Source organism: Nicotiana attenuata, unplaced genomic scaffold (assembly GCF_001879085.1).
Source record: "Nicotiana attenuata strain UT unplaced genomic scaffold, NIATTr2, whole genome shotgun sequence".
Classification (NCBI taxonomy): domain Eukaryota; kingdom Viridiplantae; phylum Streptophyta; class Magnoliopsida; order Solanales; family Solanaceae; genus Nicotiana; species Nicotiana attenuata.
In genome coordinates this window covers 294,358-307,811 of record NW_017670863.1, presented here as the reverse complement: position 1 = coordinate 307,811, position 13,454 = coordinate 294,358, and positions in this window count along the sequence as shown.

Below are 13,454 nucleotides of genomic sequence, written 5' to 3'. Positions count from 1 at the left end.
TTAATCATTTACACAAACACTGAGAGAAAAAGTGCAGGCCTAAAGTATTATTAATAATTAAAGAGGTAATGATTATCGCCAAATACCTTAGTCAATTAATAGAAAAATCAACAATCACTCAAATAATAAAACTCTAGCTCAAATCCCACACTAAGACCATGGAGCATCTAACAAAGTAATATGAGTTTTATTGACGGGTATGCAAACCCCAAAAAAGAAAGAAATAACTAACACGAACTAAGAAAGTCTGAAACGAAAGCCTCCACGAACAATGCGGTGGCTCACCTCAGAAATAAGATCCACTCGAACAAACTGTTAGATCAATGTTTTAATGATGCAATTAATATACATGTGCAGGAGTTCAAAGAAGTAAAGAAGAACTAGTGAAATGGCTGTGTCGAACAAGGAAGGAAATCTCTCACAAGGGAAGCCACCTATAGAACGCACGGTGTACAAGGAAAGCTACAAATCTACATCAGCAAATCAGGATTAGCTCCGTGAATCTGGGAAATCAAATCAGCCATAACGAAGTGAAGATTCGAAGTGATCTGTGATTGGCGAAATCACGGGAGAATAATAAAGGCTAGAAGATCCGGTCAGTGGTCAAGTTTGGAAGGTCCAACAATCAAGGAGAAATCTTGTTAATTCCATTGTCTGCCGAAGGAAAAGAGCTCAAGAGAAGCAACGGATAGTTCCTTATTCTTGGAAAGAATCAATTCTTTCCAAGGATCAAAACCCTTGGGTTGACGAGCCTTCACCATTCATCTTTGTATAAATGCTCTGTGTAACATCATCCTTAGTATACTTTGATCGAACCAAAATAACTCTCTTCATTCTACTGCAAACAAGCATAGTAGCCTACATAGATCTGCTGTGTAATAAGTCAGGGATAGAAAGAGGGCATACAACTGGTGAGGCATTGTATCAAACGAGTGCTAGAGAATCTGAGCGATATACATCACATCTGTACTCGAAAGAAAACTTATTTGCTTGAAGATAAATCCCTTGCAACCCAAGGGGACTAGTATGATTCACATTGAATCCGAACCAGTATAAAATTCCTGGTGTCTTTAATTTCTGCATTTACTTTCTGCATATTACCTCAAACTGTTATATCTGCAAGATTGCCATATTTAGTCGACTACTAAAGTTTTAAGTCAACTCAGTAACGATTAATTTCAATTAGTGACAATTCACCCCCCCCCCCCTCTTGTACTTTGACAAAGTTGTCAGCCACTAGCTCTATCTCCCACAACGGTATCTGCATAGAGATGCAGGTAAGGAGTGAGTTATACGTAAATATAACCCAGTAAGATCCTTGACCCGCCACTTTAAATACTGTTGATACTCAATTTTTCCCTATGTATTTTATATACAAAATACTTTCAAAATAGCATGTACATGCATATATAAGCATGCCCAAGAGTTTTGATATTTTTTTCTAATTTTTAAAGATTTTAAAACCAATTTATTATCTATTTTATCAGTACAAAATCCAATAAGTATTCCCAAGATTATCATTTTGGTGAATAATTTATTTTTTATTCTCATATTTGCACCAAAATATAATTAAGGTGATTTTTTGCATATTTTTACAAATTTATTTGGTATTTTTTAAAGCTAAATTGCATATAATTGCAATTATAGCCTATTTTATGATTAATAGTATTTTATAATTGTAAAATTAGCTTTAGTATTTTTTAAATTTATATTTATGCACAATTAATTGTTTCAGTATTTTTAATTTACTTTTAAAATTAGCTTTACTATTAAAAAGGGAAAATTGGCTATTTAATATCTAGCCCCATTTCTATTTCAATTATAGCCCTATTTCATTTCAATTTCGGCCCCTAAATTGACCCAATTCTACCTAATTAATCAGCCCAATTTCAGTCCGGACCCAACCCACAACCCAATTCCAAACGACCCAACCCGTTCCCCACCTACCCGTCTAAATCTGGACCGTTGATCACTCAAGATCAACGGCCAAAACTCACCCTTCCACAATTAAACCTAACAACCTACCCTAATCCCCCTTATTCTCACCGGACCCGCCGCCCTGAAATCCCAAAACACTCTCAAATCCTCTCAACAGCTCTCCGAAACCCTAGCCTCCTCCCACCTTCCTTCACCGGATTTTCACCAGAACCCATGGCTTCCCAGGCCATGGATGGTCTCTACCCACCCTCTCCACCATTAGAACTTGAGTGTTTGAGGTCTGGAAGGCTGACTTCGATGGTTCTCCCTCCGATCTTCTCCGATCTTCGATTCCATGGCTTCTCCGGCCATGCTCCGGCACATTCGAGACCCAGGAGCCTGATTCTTGACCTCTCCGACTCAAGATCGGACCTGTCTCCAAGCCTTTCTCATTTCTAGGGTTTCTCCGAAACCCTAAGCCATTCGAGGTTCTTTCACCGTTATTTGTTTAGATCTATACTGTGTCTATGCTTTTCTTGCCATCTAGAGTGTTTTCCCCAAAAGTTTTTGTCTAAATCGGTTCTCTCCGATTTTAGGGTTTCTAAAGGATTTTTGAAAAAAAAATCTTTCTGATTCTTTTTCTTCTTTGCTTTATGTGTGTTTGTTTACACCCTGCTCGTATGATTTCTTTCATTTTATGCATATATAGTCTTTTACCTCTTCTTTTCTACTCCTGCTATGTTTTCACTACTCTTCTGCTATGTGTGCCTACCGTTTGATTTTTTGGACTATGTTCATGTTCTTACATGCTTCATCTACTTGTGTTCAAGTTTGTATTATTTTCTTCTTCTAACTCGTTTAGGCTCTGAGTTTTCTCAAATATGTTCTTCATGATTTTTCTTCCTTTGTCGTTCAAGCATGCTATCATATCTGTTTTTGTTGAGACTCTGAAACAAATGGTTTGCTTTCCATGTCTGATTCAATTGTGAAACCCTAGGATTTGGGGGTTTCCTTTGACGACTTTGATTTTTGTGTTCAAGTCAGGGTTCCACATTGGGACCCTGGACTCTCAGACTCATTATGAGTCTGCAGATTGAACCTGCATCTCCTTGCTTATGATTCTGAATTTTTCTTTGGTTAAATTCTCTTTTAAATAACTTAACAGTCTCTCCTTGATTTACATATTCGTGTGTTTATATATGAGAACTCTTCTTTCAAAAAAGGGCTTTGCCAACTACTGATTGATCTCGAATTCCTTTAATTGTGTTCACTTGATTGTTACTGGTTTTCCCTAATTGAACATTTCTTTACCCCTTTTCCTGACTTGATTCATTCAAGTAAAAGTCTGAAATTTTAATTTTTACTGGTTGATTCCCTTTCCTTTTTTTTACAAACCATGTACTATTAGTTTATTGCCTTAAATAGCTTCTATGTACTTACCCTTTATTATACTACTGGGAAAATATTTTTTCAAAATTCCTTTCCATAATTATTTTTACCCGTTTGAAATCAGAATCCCTTAACTAAAGGGAGACTGATTGCAATGTTATTTTCTTTCCTTTTTTCTTGCTTATTTGCTGCATTATAAAAGGGGCTCGACCCTTCTGCATTGAAACAAGTTTTAAGCTCTGAAAAAACTTTACAACTATAGAACTTTGAACTTCTGAATCCCAAAAGTTCGATGCTCTACTCTCACACACCCACTTTCAGTCACAATACTCTTGCAAACTCTCTACTCTCTGCTGAGAGTTTTGTACTGCTTTGCTTGCAACTTGGCTTTTCAAGACTGCTGTTTTACTTACCTGTTTTCCCTGAAATTGGTATGTCTCCATTTGATTTCAATTCCTTCACTATGTGTTTACTTTACAGTTGTCCTATTCCTGTCTACTTTGCTGTTCATATTCTGTATTAAACATGTTACTTTCTTTTATGTTCATTGTCTGTTATGAATTCTCCATACCCCCATTCCCTTTTGTGTGTTGAGTTAAAGTTCATGGCCTGGCAGTATCCAAATTGTTGCCCAGGTCTGAACCTGACCTTCAATAGGTCCTAACTCTCAAATTTAAGCTGACAGGCTGGTGAGGGGTGTGCCAGTATCCTAGTTGTTGGGCATGACCACTAGTTTGTTAAGGCCTTCCCTGATCCTCCCTCTATTGCACTTACACTTATTCTTAGACTCTAAGTTCTGCCCCCCTCCTATGAGCCTTGCCTTGGGACCTCGAGTTCCCTCTGAACTTAGATATTTGAGGGCTGGCCATTCCACACTGCACCATAATCTGATCCTGCAAATGTAATTGGGTGTAAGCACTGCCTGGAGTTCATGAAGCTCCTTGGAACTCTGACACACCCAAATGAGAAAGGCTTTGGAAATCTGATCTTTGGAAGTTGGTTTATTTCATGTTTCAGACTAGGAGTCTGAATTAGGCTCTCCTTGGTTGGAATTTTAATCTCTGATGTAATTTTTATTTACTTTTCTGGATTCATTCAAGTTGTAATAATTTTGTAATACTTATGGGGTATATAGTAAACAATGGGGGAGGGTCTCTCATGTTATGCATATGGGGTAGATATCATGTTTTAGGTCTTTATTTCCGCAACCACAACACTTTCTTTTATGTTTCTGCATATAGAGATCCTGCCTATAGATTTTTTCCATATAGGTATCCTGCCTATAGTTCATTTCAATACTGCATATAGAGATCCTGCCTATAGTTTATTTCATTTCAGCATACAGAAGCCATGCCTATAAGATTTTGCATTTCAACATATAGAAGCCATGCCTATAAGTTTCTGCATTTCTGCACATGCATATGACATTAGGCAAAACAATCCATAGGCTAAGGAATAATCAATTGCATCCTAGATACCATGCTCATAGGATTCCTGCACTTGCATAACCGTTTTAATATCAGTAACGCTTAGAATTCATGCCTATAGGAGCAGTCGTTTAATTCTGATTCATCCGCAAGTCTAAAATCAGTAATAATATTATTAACATCTGCAGAATTGGTTCATTTCTAAAATCAGTAATCCTCCCTTAAAATCAGTATGTATCACCTTGTTGGACATCATGCCTATAGGTCTCACCTAGGCAAACTATTAGGTAATCAATTAATTATACCAGTATTTAATAATTACAACCAGCAAGCAGGCCTAATTTGGACTTCTTATCTGAAAATATGTAATAAATCAGCCACCCTCCCCCCTTTTCATTAAGTTTAATTAAAGACCTAACCAGTACTTGCAAGTCATGCTAAACAATTTCTGTTTTGAATGAGGAGGCCCCTTTGAGCCTTAACTGCTATGTGTTTTCCCCTTAATTGCTCTTATGTGTTTTGTTTGTCGCACTAGATTTTGGCCTTTTAAACTTCAAAAGCCAATATCCCTTCCCTTTAGGAATAGTAGTCCCAACAGCCTCCGGGACTGATAGGATTGGGGCGGGTAGTAGCATGCAATAAGTAACGAGACTATTCCGCGCTTTAGTACCTTAACGGGGTGGGAAAGGGTAGACATGGATATGATGATCACGCGATAACACCACGCGTATAATTGGTTACCGGGTGTTGCGTGGATGATCCATGTTATTTATAAACCTAGGACCCCCCTCCCTCCTTATGTACTTTCGTTATTGTTTTCTTTAAACTGTCAGTTTCCATATCTTTAAACCTTGTATTTCGCTTCAAATCATTTAGAACCTCTCTGAATTTCCAGCACTGTAATCTTTTTGAACTTCCGCCCATTTCACTTCTTTTGTCTGATTGTTTGCACTCGTTATTTGATCCTTATTTTCCTGCACTTATACATTCTTTTAAACAACTATGAAACCACCTATTTCCTGACTTCAGCATGTTTATTTAACCTTTATACATTCCTACTTGTAATCGTTATGTGGAAGTTGTCTTGTATGTTTACTTGTTTTAAAGTCACAATTGTAACATGGCCGGGAACCACACTACTGGATCTTGGGGGGTGCCTAACACCTTCCCCCTGAGATAATTTCAAGCCCTTACCCATTCTCTGGTTCTTCTTTCTTTAAATTTTTAGTGTCCTAATGCACTTAATCATAGGGTGGCGACTCTTTTAAATCTCAAACCCAAATTCCCAAAAGGAATAGAGTTGTCCGCCCAAATGTCGTAAACCCGATTTCGCCTTTAGAAAAAGGGGGCATCGACAGCATGGCGACTCTGCTGGGGAATTTCTTTAGGCTTTTACCATTTCATGTTGCTTGTGACTTTACTGCTTCTTTATTGCCTTTATTTAATGTCTTTATATCTTTTCTACTACGAAACTAACTTGGTTCTTTGTTTCTTTTCTTTAATGCTTTCTTTTACCGCTTTCCTTTAATACTTTAGTAAGTACGAGCAATTAATGTAATCATTACTTTATGAACGTGAAAGTACATGACAATTTGTTAATTATTGTATGGTATTTTTTCAACATCATATTCCACTCGTGCCAAACTAAATCCTATAGCAACGCTTATAATGAGTGGTTGCGCTCTTACGATATTATCACCCCCTAAATCCGGCAAAGGCATATTTGCGGTAAAACCAGTCGATCAACGGTGTAGTCGACGGTTCCGCGCCTTTCCCTCTTGAGTTGTCCGCTCAAGGGTACCAGTCTAAAACCCCATAAAAACCCTCTCTCTTTAAATTATACATGCATCATGGTCAAACCTAGCCGAGTCAGTTATGTTGTCCGCATAATGACTCTTTAAGATAGCCTTGTCCAAAGTCCACTAGGTTTCCTTGAAACCAAAACGGACTTATCATGTTCGTGCATTTATTTGGAGAAACTAAAATGCTTTTATGTTAATTGTTGATATTAAATGTCGAGTCCGGTGGGGGTAAGGGCTAACCCTTTGTCTTGCAGAAACATGAAGGCACGAAGTCCCCAGATTCGGATGGTCACCAATATCCACCCAAAACTTCTAAGCTGGTGGAAGGATTTTCACTCTAGTGATCAGACTCTCATCAGAGATATTTGGGAACCTACCTTCTCTCTTGGAAATCCAACCCGACAACAAGATCATCCAGAGCCTACCTGCTGCTGGACTGCTGCGGCTAGGGAAGCTGTTCGATGGAGCCAATGATTGCCGAGTCTTGGGAAGTCCTTCTGGGACCAAATAGATAGGAGTTTTCCATTTCACTTTATAAATGTAATAAGTCCAGTGGCCATTTGTGACATTTTTTATTTCCTGTTATTTGGTGTTGTTTGGGATTGTCTACTTTTATCAATAAATGAGGCATTTAGCATTCTAAGTTCTCCAAATCAACTTGTCGCTAGCTACCTCGGGCACAACGAGGTCCCCAAAGTTAGACGCGCTTTATATTTCCGCACTACGTGTTTAAATATTGCAATATATTTTTTATAATCCTTAACTGACTTTTACCTTTTGTTTTACCTTTGTTTATTCCCCTCCCAAAGGTTAGTTCGTGAAACTCTGGCAACGTCATCATATGTTATGAGATCCAGGGCCCCTCCACCCACCCCTTCTCTAGTCCTTCCATACAAGCTGTAAGCAGAGGAGCACGCCTCAACAACTGGACTGTCAGAACCACCAGAGCCGGCATGCCTCGGGTAGCAAGGCTGAACAAAGCACACGCACTATTCTGTTTACTAGTTATTTTTCCTTCGCATTTTTACTTTTCAAGAAGAGCTCCAATGTTCAAAACACACTTATGGAATTTATGAAAGTATTTCAATTTTCTTACAAATCTCACTCTTATTTATTTTCTTTCATTACTTTACTCAAACAACATTACTATTACTTACTATTATAACAATGACTGTGACATGCAACGAGACAATGAACAACAACGGACATAGACTCAGAGGAAATGATATACCGGAAGAAATGTTAAAGAAGTTGAGAATTTTGCAGAATAGACCTAAGTCCAACCTGACGAGACTGAGATTTTAACCTGGGAGATGCGGAAAACATCAAAGAAACACGAATCAGCGTTCATTTGTCACAATCAGAGAAGGAAGAGTATACAAAATTCTAAAGGAATATAGAACATATTCGTATGGTCATATGACGACATGACTGGTCTAAGCACGTCCATTGTGGCTCATAAATTACCGACTGATCCGGCCTATCCGCCAGTGAAACAGAAGCTCAAAAAGTTCAAGCCAGACATGAGTTTGAAAATCAAGGAGAAGTCACTAAGCAGGTCAAAGCTAAGGTCCTCCGGGTAGTAGAGTATCCGACATGGTTAGCCAATATTGTGCAAGTACCGAAGAAGGATGGGAAGGTTAGAATTTGCGTCGACGATCGGGATCTCAACCGGGCCAGTCCAAAAGACGACTTTCCCTTGCCGAATATACACATCTTGATTGACAACTGCGCCAAGCATGAGTTGCAGTCGTTCGTTGATTGTTTTGCTGGGTACCATCAGATATGGATGGATGAAGAGGATGCTGAGAAAATGGCTTTCATTACGCCGTGGGGGATGTATGGTTACAAAATGATGCCGTTTGGGTTAAAGAATGCAGGGGACACCTACATGAGGGCCATGACCACAATTTTTCATGACATGATACACAAGGAGATCGAAGTGTATATAGACGACGTCATCATCAAATCCAAGAAAGCCGCTGATCACATGGGAGATTTGAGGAAATTCTTCAATAGACTGAGAAGGTACAACCTGAAGCTGAATCCCGCAAAATGTGCATTTGGGGTTCCTGCCGGAAAACTACTTGGGTTCATTGTGAGCCGCCGAGGGAGAGAATTGGATCCATCAAAGGTCAAAGCTATTCAAGAATTGCCGCCGCCGAAGAGCAAGAAGGAGGTTATGAGATTCTTGGGGAGACTTAACTATATCAGTCGGTTCATAGCTCAGTCCATTGTCATTTGTGAGCCGATCTTTAAGATGTTGAAGAAGGACGCCGCTACCAAATGGACTGACGACTGCCAGAAAGCCTTCAACAGAATCAAGGAGTACCTGTCAACACTGCCGGTTCTGGTTCCGCCCAAACCAGGTAGACCCCTGCTACTCTACCTTGCAGTATTGGATGGAGCGTTTGGTAGTGTTCTGGGGCAGCATGATGAAACGGGGAGAAAAGAGCAGGCCATTTATTATCTCAGCAAGAAGTTCACCCCGTACGAGGCCTGGTATTCCTTACTAGAGCGCACCTATTGTGCTCTGACTTGGGTAGCTCAGAAGTTGAGGCATTATTTATGTGCTTACACCACGTATCTCATATCAAGAATGGACCCATTGAAGTATATCTTTCAGAAGCCCATGCCCACCGGCAAGCTAGCCAAGTGGCAGATCCTGCTGAGTGAATTTGACATTGTCTACGTGACTCAGAAAGCAATCAAAGGACAGGCCCTAGCAGATCACCTCGCTGAAAACCCTGTGGATGGAGAATACGAGCCTCTGAAGACGTATTTTCCTGATGAGGAGGTATCCTTCATAGGAGAGGACATTGCAGAATCCTATGACGGTTGGAGGATGTGTCGACGCCCCCTTTTTCCTCTTTTAAAAAGGCGAAATCGGGTTTACGACATTTGGGCGAACAACTCGTTCCCCTTTTGGGAATTGGGTTTTGAAGTTTGAAGAGTCGCCACCTAATGATTAAGTGCATTAGGACACTAAGAAGGGTTTGAGTTGGAAATCCAGTGTTTGGGTAAGGGCTAAAAATTATCTCGAGGGGAAAGTGTTAGGCACCCCTCAAGATCCACTAGTGTGGTTCCCGGCCATGCTACAATTGTGACTTTAAAGCAAGTAAGCATACAAGGCAAATTTCACATAAGGACCTCAAGTAGATATGTATAATGGTTACTAAGCATGCTGAAATTTTGAATAGGTGATTTCCTAGTTATTTGAAAGAACGTCTAAGTGCAAAAAAAAGGGACCAAATAATGAATATAAACAATCAGATACAGAAGTGGGTGAGCAGAAAATTTTATTTAGAAGAAGAGGACAGTGCAAAAATTAAAAGGGAAATTTTAATGACTGAAACAAAATGCAGAATTTTAAAGAACTGAAAATTGTCAATCTAAAATAATTACATAAAGGAAAGGGGGTCCTAGGTTTGTAAAATACACGGATCATCCACACAACACCGGTAGTCAACCGTACGCATGGTGTTATCGCGTGATCATCATCTCCATGTCTACCCTTCCCACCCTGTTGAGGTATTGAAGCGCGGATGGTATCGTTACTTATTGCATGCTATTACCCGTCCCGATCCTATCAGTTCCGGAGGCATTTGAACTACTAGTCCTAAAGGGAAGGGAATTGGGGCTTTTCAGAAGTTCAAGAAAGGATAAAAAATCTAGGTGACAATCAAAACATATAGTCAAATAAGGGGAGACAAACAGCAATTAGGGCTCAGGCAGGCCTCCTCACTTAAATGCAAATACATAGCATGACTTCAGATACTGATTAGGTCTTTAATTACATTAAGGCGTAGGATAGGCTGATTCATCACATATTTCTCAGATGAGGAGTCCGAATTAGTCTTGGCTAGATGTAGTTATCAGAACTGATACAGTTAATCAACTACCTACTGGCTTGCCTAGGTGAGATCTGTGATCAGGATATCTAACAATGCAGAAGGCGTACTGATTTTAAGGAGGATTATTGATTTTAGAAACAAACAAAAGTTCTGCAGATGTTTAAACGACTTTACCACTGATTCTAGACTTACTAGCGAGATGGACGATTCAGATTTAGTTGGTTTGTTCCTATAGGCATGATCTCTAAGTGTCGTTAGTTTTAAAACAGTTATATAAATGCAAGAGTCCTATAGACATGATGTCTAGAATGAGTTGGTTATTATTAAGCCTAAGATTGTTTGCCTAATGGTGTGTATATGCAGAAAAACTTAAGGCATGATTTTATATGCAGAACCTATTGGCATGATCTCTAAAATGCGGAAATGCAGAAGTGTAGAAGCGTAGAAAAACTTATAGGCATGTTTTCTAAATGCAGAAGTGCAGAAATTGTGAATGACCTATAGGCAGGTTTTCTACATACAGAAATGCAAAAATATAGAAGATCCTATAGGCATGCTTTCTAAGCGCAAAAAAATGCAGAATTATAAAAGATCCTATAGGCATGCTTTCTACCCTTTACATGCATTCATTCCCCCATCCCTTTTCACTATCCATCCCCAATAGTTATTACAAAGTTATTACAGACCGAATGGATCAAAAGAAAGTAAAAAAAATTACAGCAGCGGTTACAGCTACATTTAATCAGCCTAATTCAGACTCAAAGTCCAACAATACGAGATAAACCAACTTCCAGGATCAGATTTCCAAAAGGCTTTCTCATATTTGGAGTGTGTCAAAGTTCCCAAGAGTCTCAAAGGGACTCCGGGCAGTGCTTACACCCCAAAAACATTTCAGAATCAAGAGCATAGTGCAGCGTGGAGATGCCAGCCCTCAGATGTCAAAGTTCAGAGGGAACTCAGGGTCCCAAAGCAAGGCTCATAAGAGAGAGGCAGAACTTAGAATCTAAGAGTAAGTGTAAGTGCATAGGGGGAATGGAATCAGGGAGAGACATGGCAGGCGGGTGGTCATGCCCAGCAATTGGGATACTGGCACACCCCTAACCAGCCTGCTAGCCAAACATTGAGAGTTAGGATCCATTGTGGATCAAGTCATGGCCTGGGCAGTAATTAGGATACTGTCAGGCCAAGACCTTAACTCAGCACATAGAAGGGAATAGGGATAGGGATCCATGACAGAAACAGAAGCAAAGAAAAGAGATATGAAGCACAAATTACAGCATGTAAGGAATAAAGTAAACAAGAAGCCTGAAGCTGTAAAGTAAACACATAGAGGGTGAAGCAGAATATTGAAACAAAGGACATACCAGTTTCAAAGAAAATAAGTAAGCAAAAGTAGCCTTGAAAAAGCCAAATCGCAAACAGCAGTTCCAAAAGATCTCAAGTAAAGCAGGATTAGAAAAATAGTATTGGTCGAAAAGTGAGTTCCGTGTGTGAGTGGTGTATTTTCGTGTGTTTTTGATTATGAGAGAATTCCTTCGTGATAGAAAGAGGGAGGACTAGGTCCTTATATAGTTTTTTGAAAACAAGTAAGGCAGGCAAAGAGTGCACAACATAGAAACCAATCAATTAGTATCAATTAAGACAACTAGACTCCTTTAATTAGGGGGTCTAGGTCAAACGGCTAATTGAGATGAAATAAGGAGAAAAAATCAGTTTACTAAGGCTCGATTAAGGTAAGGAAACCATGTAGTGCACAAATAGGGTCAAATACATAGTTGGTAATTAAGGAAAGATGGAATAGTAGTGTTCTTTGTAAAGTAAAAATAAGGTATCAGTTTCAAAATCAATCAAAAGGGTCGCGGATCCAATTGTAATCACAGAGAACCTTAAGTAATTAAGGAAAGAGTGATATATATATGGAAATAATTCAAACGTTGGTACAGAATCACAGAAGAAATACACAAGACCGAGTATTTTAAGGAAAACATCACAAGCCTAGGATTTTTACACAAAAGGATCAAAATAAACAACCAGTAGAGTAAAATGGATTCAATCGAAATAAATCAGTGATGAATCATTAGCATGATTAAAGGGATTTCAAAATCAATTCTTGGTGAAATCTTTTGAAAGGGAAGTTTTCCTCATATATAAAGCATACAGTTTAAGCAAAAGAAGAGTCTAACAATGAAAGTTTCAGAACCACAGGCAAGTAGGATTTGTGTTCGATTACAGGTTCACCGTGTGTCTGGAAACCTAGGGTTAGGGTTCCTAAGTGAAACCCTAGTGCCATCTACCCAAAGAGAAACCCCCAAATTTTAGGGTTTCAAAGAGAATCAGAGGTGAGAAATCATTGAGAGAGGCAAACATACGCGATAGCAAACACATTGATTCAAAGGCATGCTTGAGAAAATCTTGGAATTCAAAGCAGATCTCAGAAGTTTAAATAAAGCAGGTAAGAGCAATACTTAGCAGGAATACCAACAAAACTCAGTAAAGTGAAACAAAAATCAAAGAGCAGGAACACATAGCAAAGAGTAAAGGACAAACAACCTAGTTAACATATGAACAAGGAACGGCAAAAAGATCTTGCAAAATCGAAATAAGAAAACAAACTTGAGCATAATAAGAAATAAACAAGCGAGTATAAACACACATATGAGAGAGCAAAAGATTCAGAAAACATTTTAAAGAAACTTTTTCCAGAAACCCTAAAAATTGGATTTGAACGGTTTTGAGAAAGAAAATTTGGGGAAAACCCTTAAAACGTCAAGCAAGGACCAAGCATGTCACAGTTCTAAAAGAAATGAACGAGTATAGAACCTTAGAAGGCTTAAAAATGGCAGAGAAAACCCTAGAATGAGAAGGTCTTGAGGAAAGTCGGATCCTGAGTCGAAGAGACTCATATTGCCTTGAACATGCCGGAAAATGGCCGTAGAGGCCATAGATCTTGAAGATCTGAGACAGATCTAAAGGAAACCGTGGAAGTCAGGCCTCCAAACTTCGAGTAACTCAAGATGAGGGTGAGGGAGAAGGAGCACAGGCCATACATGGCCAGGGGTGCCATG